General features: G+C 52.7%; 1 long non-coding RNA gene across 1 annotated transcript; it reads right to left on the bottom strand.

The window, feature by feature from the left end:
* Nucleotides 1-408: 408 nt before the first annotated feature.
* LOC311177422 lies at nt 409-1,969 on the bottom strand. The gene is made up of 2 exons (XR_014617081.1): nt 1,851-1,969; nt 409-775 (listed from the first exon to the last, which is right to left on the bottom strand). It is a non-coding gene; the product is annotated as an uncharacterized lncRNA (long non-coding RNA).
* Nucleotides 1,970-8,593: the final 6,624 nt, after the last annotated feature.

Genomic DNA, 8,593 nt, shown 5'->3' with positions numbered 1-8,593 from the left:
CTTCTCAGCCCCTGTGGTTGGAATTGTGAGCACGAAGGGGGCCTTGTGAAGCTGGGACTCCATAAGATGGCGGATCCCTCTGAATGGGTCATTCTGAAGACACCCAGCAACCGCATCCGGAGCCATTCTGAGCCTCTCAGCTAGAGATGCCTGTGGTCTAGGGGAAGGGACGTCTCTGGGGTCATCATTCCCAAACATGGAGGGGGGCAGCAAATGCCACTAGAGGGGATGGTGAGGATGGCGGGCGCCGGGCCTCCTCCTTGCCAGGTGAGGCGATGGGAGGGGCTCTCAGCATTTGGGTTCTGGGGCCCCCTCCTCCTGATGGGGGTTTAGGAGGCACGCTGGTGCAGCTGCAAACCTGGGGCTGGGGAGGGCGCTGGAGATTCCAGTGACCACACAGGCTCCCACTGCTGGTACAGACAACTTTATTGCCTCCCAGGGGGAGGGTGTGTGTGCCTGCACATCCGCACGGGCCGCTGACCCCAAGCTCTGCGTGTCAATTCTGCAACCTCTTCATCGCTGGCATGCATCCCTCCCAAGGGCTTGGGGGCTTCTCGTCCTAGTGATAGATGGTGGCAGCTGTCTAGGGGACACAGGGCTGGGGCTGAGGCGTGCCACCTCAGCTAAGGTAGAGGAGTTGGAGGAAAGTGTTGGTCAAGAGGAGAAGACTGCCCCAACCCAGGCTGCTGAGTGCCGGGGCCCCGGAGCTGGGTTTCTTGGTGGTGGCGGTGCTGCTGGTGCGGGTGGTTCCATTTCCTAAGACTCCAGTGTACATCTGCAAGAGGAAAAGTGGACGAGCTCAGGGGGCTTTTGAATCTTCTGTTTGTTGGTTAGATACACAATTCACCTCTCCTGATACCAGAACACCCACTTCTCTGTCCCCTGTGAGCAAGGTCCTGTGGGGACACGCCGGCTGCTGCTTGCCTAGACAAAGATAGGTGGTCCCTGGCCCAACCTTCACAGAATCTTCCTTTTGCTTCCACCAGGCCACCCGCTTCTCCATTCCGCAAGAGGCAGGGGAGGCTGTGACCTGACTAGCTGGGCCAGTAGTGGTGCCGCTCTGAGCCTTAGTTTTCTCCTCCTCAGCCTCACGGTCATGGCGTTCACAGTGGCAACGCTGGCACCAGCCTCAGTGCTAGTGGCTGGAGGAGCAGGTGGGAGGGGTGCGACTTCCTTCCCAAGAAAATGGCAGGCAGTGGTCAAAATGTGCTCAACGCTCCACCGGGCTGTGACAAGCGGCTCGTGACGCTGAACAGGCTTTTCTGTGAACAGGCTGTTCCTGATCAAGAGCCGGGCGGCTCCCATCTATACTGCCTAGAGCTCAGGGCACATGGGGTGCTGCCGAAACTGCTGCCTCCTGGAAGTGCAGTTGATTTTGAGGCCCCAGCTGTTCTGGGGCAGGGGATTTCTATCTTCTTTGTGATCCCAAACACTTAGGCGTCTCCCCTAGGGGGTGGTGGCCACTTCCTGAGCCAGAGCAAGAAGCCCTGGAAAGTCTCCTGGCCTGCTCCCCACAGGATCATGTGGGTTGATGCCGCCCCACTTCGTGGCTGTCTCCCCAAGCCTGTCACTCTGCAGCACCCTGTGGTGTCTCCCCAGGCCCAGCTCTCTGTTAAGTGCTCCCCAGACTTGGGCGTGGGCATCTGCTCAGGGGGAGCCTTGAGCAGTCTGATCCCACCCAGACGGGCTGGAAAACTAGGAGCCAGACTCCCTCTCCCCCCAGCGCTTGGTTCCCCGCCAAGGCCCTGCTCTCAGGGAGAAGGCTGGGTGCCCAGGAGCCCCTCCCTCCGAGCCAGGCTGGTCTGGGGATCCTGGACAGTGGAGCTGGGTGCTCTGGGGGCTGCTCTTACCTGAATCATAAGCAGGAGGCTGATGGTGAGCAGGAGGAAGAAGACCCGCTTCATCTTGGCTGGGCTGGACCGCACGGTGCTCTGGATGGCAGCGATTGGAGAGGAGCAGGGCGTTTGGGCGCCTCTTTAGCCTTGTCTGCTTTTTTAAACAGTAGGCGGGGTGGAAGGGGAGGAAGGAGGACCTGTGCATGGGTGGGGTGAGGTTGCTTCCTTTTTACAGAGCTCTTGGGGGTGAGGATTTCATGCACTAGGTTCCGGAGGGAAGCAGAGTTTGACACTCCAACGTGACTCTGACATAAGGATTATTTTAGGCTAAATTTTTAAGAAACAGCAGACACAGGAAAAAGTCCTGAAAATAAGTACAAGTTACTTTTGCACAAGAGACGTTTTCATATTTAAGGGAACTTTCCATTTGGAGGGGTCTCCCCTCCAGAAAAAAGATGAGCAAATCTCTGGGAACCCACCTATGAGGAGGCAGGGACTTAAATCTGCCTGGGGCCCTACCCTGGCGGCTGTGCCCTTCCTGGTGACCTCCCACAGGGCCCTCCCCTCCCCGCCGACATCTTTGGTGTTTGGCTGTATTTCAGCTGGGCCATTTCAGAGTGACTCTGTTTCCCTGGCCTCTCCCATGTATACAGGAGGTCGACAGCAATCAAACTTCTGTGTTTTCTCCTCTTAATCTGTCTTTGATTACAGGGAATGTCTCTGCCAAGAACCTAGAAGGGTAGTGGGGAAATTATTTTTCTTCTCTTATACAGCTCTGCCTGGTTATGACTTCTGGAAAGGGACTGAGCCAAATCCCAGGGGGTGGGAGGTGGGCACACCCTGGGGGTAGCTCTGGGGCAGTAAATGGGGCTTTGGGCTTGCAGCCATGCAGAATCAGAGCTGAATCACCTGCCTACTCTGAGATGCAGGACCAGAAGTGACCTCTCCGAGCCTCTAACAAGAGCTGCTGGAGGATTGAAAGCATTAAAAGAAGATGGGGCACGGAGGAGGGTCCCACATGGCGCGCAGACCCCTCCTGCCGCCCGCTGCTCCCCTCAGCAGTGTACTTCGGTCCTTCTGCCTGCTCTGCTCTCCGCTCTGGCTCTGGTGAATCTCTCACCCTCCCGTGCTTCTGACAGTACCCAGTGCTTGTATAAACAAAACAAACAAACAAATAAATAAAAATATGCCTCTATTTAAAAAAAAAAAAAAAGATGGGGCAGAGGGAGTTGCTGAAGGAGAAAAGGCTGGGGTAGATTTAGGTCTCAGGATGAGGTGGAGGAGGGCTCCGCAGGTTCAGAAGAGGGCTGGGGATCATTAAGCTCCGGTGGCTCAGCGGGTTGAGAGCAGCGCTGTGAAGCTGTCCGCAGCCTGTGCAGCGCGGGTTCGATTCCTGGCCAGCCAGGGACATTCCCACATGGCGGGGCAGATCTCTCCTGTCTCCTGTTGCACCTGCTGCTCCCCTCAGCAGTGTATTTCAGTCAATCTGCCTGTTCTGCTCCCCATTCTGCCTCTGGTGAGTCCTCTCACCCCCCGCATCTCTGGCCTGTACCCCAGCTCTTGTATAAAAATAAATAAATCTTTTAAAAAAATTTAAAAAAGTTTGCACTTAAAAAAATATGCACTTGGGCCTCCCCTGGTGGCGCAGAGGTTGAGCGCTGGGCTGTGAAGCTGTCCACAGCCTCTGCAGCGCCGGTTCGATCCTCGGCCACCGGGCACGTGCAGACCTCTCCTGCCGCCCGCTGCTCCCCTCAGCAGTGTCCTTCGGTCCTTCTGCCTGTTCTGCTCCCCGCTCTGGCTCTGGTGAATTCTCTCACCCTCCCGCGCTTCTGGCTGTACCCAGTGCTTGTATAAATAAATAAATAAATCTTTAAAAAAAAAAAAAAAGTCATCAAGGTCAAGTATCCTTTTAAAAAAACATATGCACTTAAAAAATTAAAACAACAACAACAACAACAACAAAACATTAAGCTCTAGGAGAGGTGGTGGATGTCTGGGGAAAGGTAGGATCCTTGTATTTTTGGAATCAGGAGGCCTAGCTTCTGGGGTGGCCCATTCCCTCGAGGCCTCCAGTTTTCTCATTTCAAGTGAGAAGGCTGAAGCGGATCATTCCTTAAGTTTCTTCAGTCCGGGCTAGCACTTTGGGTCAAGAAAATAGCAGATGGTTTGTCTGAATCGAGGGGGGTGAAGGGGGAGCCAGTAGAAGAGCAGGGGAGGCAGCTGCAGTGGAAGGGGGCTGGGGGCAGCGATGGCCCTGAAGACAGTCCCGGCCAGGAGTGGGGCTAGGAGGTGAAGCGCAAAGGCCATTCTTCATCCTCTGTCACTTCTCTCAGCCAGGCTGTGCAGGGGGTGTATAATTATCCCCCTTTTCCCTGATGAAGAAACAGGATTAGATATTAAGTCCCAGGTAGGAACTTGAATCCCAGTCTGGAGCCACAGCCAGGCATGGAACCTCGCCCCCCCCCACCCCCCCCCACCCCCCCCCCACCCCCCCCCCCCCCGTCTTTGCAGCCATGCCATTCTCGGGCTTTCTCCCTTCCCGGGTCTATTGTGCCTTATTTACATGCCAAATACTAAAAAAAAATCCCCTTTCACTTCCCTTCTACCATGTTGGGGCTTGTATTGAAAGTATAGGAAAAATCTCAGTGGGCCGTAGGGCCTCTCGCCCTGGCTAAGAAGAAAGATGAAAAAGAAGTGAAAGACAAGACGGCGAGGAAAGCCAGGAAGTGGAGAGGGAGGGAGGGGGCGGGAGTTTTGAGGCCCCTGGGAGGGGGCGTGCAGGGAGGAAATGCAGGGAGCCCTCCACGACCTCCTCTTCCAGAAGGGGGTCTCCTGGCCCTTGACTCAAAGCTCAGTTGTCTTGATGTTCCTGTGGGGTGACTGCTTGGGGGGGTGGGTTCATGAGAGCTGGGGAGGGAGGGGTGCTGGAGGGGCTCTGACAGGTAGGCAGGACTCTGACGGGAAGACAGGGCTCTGACAGGAAGACAGGGCTCTGACAGGAGACAAGGTTCTGAGAGGAGACAGGAAGCCTGTATTGAAGTCCAGGGTTGCTTGGCTGACAGTTGGCTCCATCGCCCTGACTGTCTTCTCACCTCTCACCTAGAAGCAGCCAGAAAAACCAAGTCCGGGGACTGCTGCGCTCTCTTTTCTCCATGCTGGGAGTACGTGTGAAGACACTTAAATGCCTGACTCAGAGTTGCAAAGATTGTCTTGCAAACCTCGGAAACTTCATTTCTACATTCTGAACCTCTGCTGTGGGGTGAGCTGCCGTGGACCAGCACAGCAGTGGATGATGAGGCCGTCTCAGGGTTGAGAGATTGCGCGGGGTGGTCAGGGAGTCGGCGAATAGATGACACACAGACACACTTCAAGAGAGTGAAAATCTGAGTGCGATTTAATTTGAGTCAGTGGTCAGTATATATATGTTTTTCTAAAGGCAGAGGATCGGTTATCAGTGAACTAAACCAGCTGGCTCATAGGTTTAGCTCATCATTGACAGGGCAGTGACCTATGTCCGAAGTTCCATCTGGACCTAGCTACATTTCTGAGTAGAGAGGCTATTAATCCTTTCTTTTGTTCTATGCAATTACTTTTTTGTTTTAATAACTACTCACTACCACTAACTTATTTATTAATTAGCATGGGTGAATATCCTTTTCACAAAGTAATATTTTTTCATTAAGATTAAAGCTAACAAAGCCAAGGACACAACAGAGAAATCATAAAACTAACAATTCTATTATTACACAGAGTTTAGTAACGTTTCATTTGAATTAGCCTAGTTATTAGATTACATATGTTTTTTTTAATCAGCAATCAATGACCTTTTTAGACCGGGAAAAGAAAAGATTTTATTTTATTTTTTGAAGATTTATTTATTTCTCTATACAAGCGCTGGGTACAGTCAGAAGCGCGGGAGGGTGAGAGAATTCACCAGAGCCAGAGCGGGGAGCAGAGCAGGCAGAAGGACCGAAGGACACTGCTGAGGGGAGCAGCGGGCAGCAGGAGAGGTCTGCGCGCCATGTGGGACCCTCCTCTGGTGGCCGGGGAGCAGCCGGGGATCCAACTGGCGCTGTGGAGGCTGCGGGCAGCTTCGCAACCCAGCGCTCAACCGCTGCGCCACCAGGGAGGCCCTTATCTCTTAACAGGCATCCGCTTTTCTGCATCTTAGGGAGTTTGCTGTTCTCCCCCTGCACGCATGGTTCCTTTCCCACGCCGGACCTCAGGGACCATGGCAACAGCCATTAGCCCTGAAGGTCACTGCAGGGTGAGGTGCAGCAGTGAGCCTAAATTATGAGTGGGGGACAGGGGTCCTGAGGTGCTGGGAGGTTTTTAAGGGTCATCAGGACTTGGGGTGTGGAGGGATATGTGGGATCTGTCAGTACTTGAGAGAAGAAACTTCACACTTTTCTTCTCTTGCATGCTGAGCAATTTTCATTGTGTCTTGACATCTGGACAGACCAAGGCTGGTCACAAAGCTTGAAGAGCCCAGGGAAACTCCCATTTGACAGATGGGAAAACCGAGGACTCAAGAAGGGTAGGTTAATGGTAGAACCTAATCTATAACTTAACATCTGTGTCCTACTCTACTCCTTCTCCAAACCCGACTTCTGGGCTTTAACTGGCAAGCTGGGAAGTCTCTGTCCATACAACTCTCCCCAGGGAGAGACTAAGGCCAGACTCCTTAGTGTCACATCACGGCCCCTGCCTTTCTCCCCACTGTTGCATTTTGGGTTCCATAACATCACCCCCCCTTGCCCATCCACACCACACCACACTCTAACCCTCAGCCGCCTCCAATTTGCATCTCCTCAACTGCCCGAGGCTCTTTTACACCCCATGTACTTTCTCTGCAAGGAAACTCCTCCAATTATTTTACCTGGTAAACTCTTATTTGTGCTTCAAGCCTTACTTAGCTCAGAAGCTTTCTACCCTCCAAGAGACTCCTCGAAAGAGAAGGAATTCTTCTTTGGTGTTTCGACAGCCCCATCTCTTGACCTCCACTCTCTAGAGATTGAGTCCACTAAGAATATGGTCTGGTCCTTTGTCACCTCTTTTTTTTTTTTTTTAAAGATTTATTTATTTATACAAGCACTGGGTACAGTCAGAAACGCGGGAGGGTGAGAGAATTCACCAGAGCCAGAGCGGGGAGCAGAGCAGGCAGAAGGACGGAAGCACACTGCTGAGGGGAGCAGCGGGCGGCAGGAGAGGTCTGCGCGCCATGTGGGACCCTCCTCTGGCGGCCGGGGAGCAGCGGGGATCGAACCGGCGCTGCAGAGGCTGCGGGCAGCTTCGCAACCCAGCGCTCAACCGCTGCACCACCAGGGAGGCCCTCTTTTGTCACCTCTTTATTGCAGTACAGCACCAAAGGTGACACGGAGTGAATGTCAGGGACAGCTGAACAGGAAACAAGAGCTCAGCCCTCACAGAAATAAAGGACAAGACCAAACACACACGAAACAACAGATAATGGGAATAGTTATTCCAGATTGTGGAATTACCAAACTTAAAGTAGCAATGCTTAATAAATTCTAAGACATATAGCACAAGATCAAAAAAATTATGATGATGGGGCCTCCCTGGTGGTGCAAAGGGTTAAGACGCAACCTATGAAGCTATCTGCAGCCACTGCAGCACATGTTTGATCCCCAGCCAGGGAGCAACCCCCATGGTGCAGCAGACCTCTCCTGACTCGCCTGCTGCTCCCCTCAGCAGTGTTCTTCGGTCAATCCCCCTGTTCTGTTCCCCACTCTGTCGTTGGTGAATCCTCTCACCCCTACACTTCTCGCCTGTACCCCAGTTCTTGTCTGCATAAATAAATACATCTTTTAAAAAAAATTATGACAGTGGAGCAGGAACCACAGGACTTCCATTCCCCACTGTGTGCAGAGCAGGCCCAGCAGAGGGCCAGAGGGAGCAGCTGGAGGAGACTTTCCAGGAAGAGGAAATTCCTCCAGAATTTGGAGGAAGAGCAAGGGACGGGGACTTGCACCAACAGCTGGCCCAGGCTCTGCAGGAGCGTCGTGCTCTTGTGGCAGAACTAAATCTCAGCAAGGAGGACTTGGAAGCCATCTTTCAAGACACGAACAAAGAATAGCAGCAGACCAAGGAGGAGGAGAGGGGCAGCACAGGGGACGTCCTAGCCATGTGGTGATGCACCAAGCATGTTGTCTGCTCAGGATGCATCACTGAAGCTGTCCCCCTGAACTGTGCCCAGCTTCTGCTCTTGCTGTATCAGTAAATGAATGAAGCAGAAGACAGACTGACCTATTTGTCCAAAACCCCTTCCCGATTCTGGACAATTGCATTAATAAAATGGTAGATTATCTGAGCTCAGCAGTAAAAACGTCAAATTGTTCTTATTAGAGAATGAAGAGTCAGGAGACTTTCCTGAAGACCATGCTGCGGTGGTCATAACACGACAGCCTTGGAGGTTATGCTGAACTAGAGGTGGCGAGGGCCCCACCCAAGGCGGTGGTGCTGTGGGGAAGAGGCATTGACTGCCTCAATAAATGCTTTGAAGAAATCAAGCAGAAATATGAGAAAAGAGGAATGACAGAAGAATATACTGTAGGTAAGTGTTCAGGGAAGACTGCTAGGAAAGTTTTGTGTTGAGACCTGCAGAACAAGAGGGACCTGGGCACCCCTTTTACTGCCTAGTCTCACAGGGTATCTGATATCGCCAGGGCCTCTCACAAAACTACATGAGGCAGGTGCTCAAGATAGCCTTGTTTGTGACAGGGTGGAATTCAACAGAG

Source organism: Talpa europaea (genome assembly GCF_964194135.1).
Source record: "Talpa europaea genome assembly, chromosome: 9".
In the NCBI taxonomy this organism is placed as follows: domain Eukaryota; kingdom Metazoa; phylum Chordata; class Mammalia; order Eulipotyphla; family Talpidae; genus Talpa; species Talpa europaea.
The sequence above is the reverse complement of the archived record's forward strand: the minus strand, read 5'-3'. Positions and strand labels throughout refer to the sequence as shown.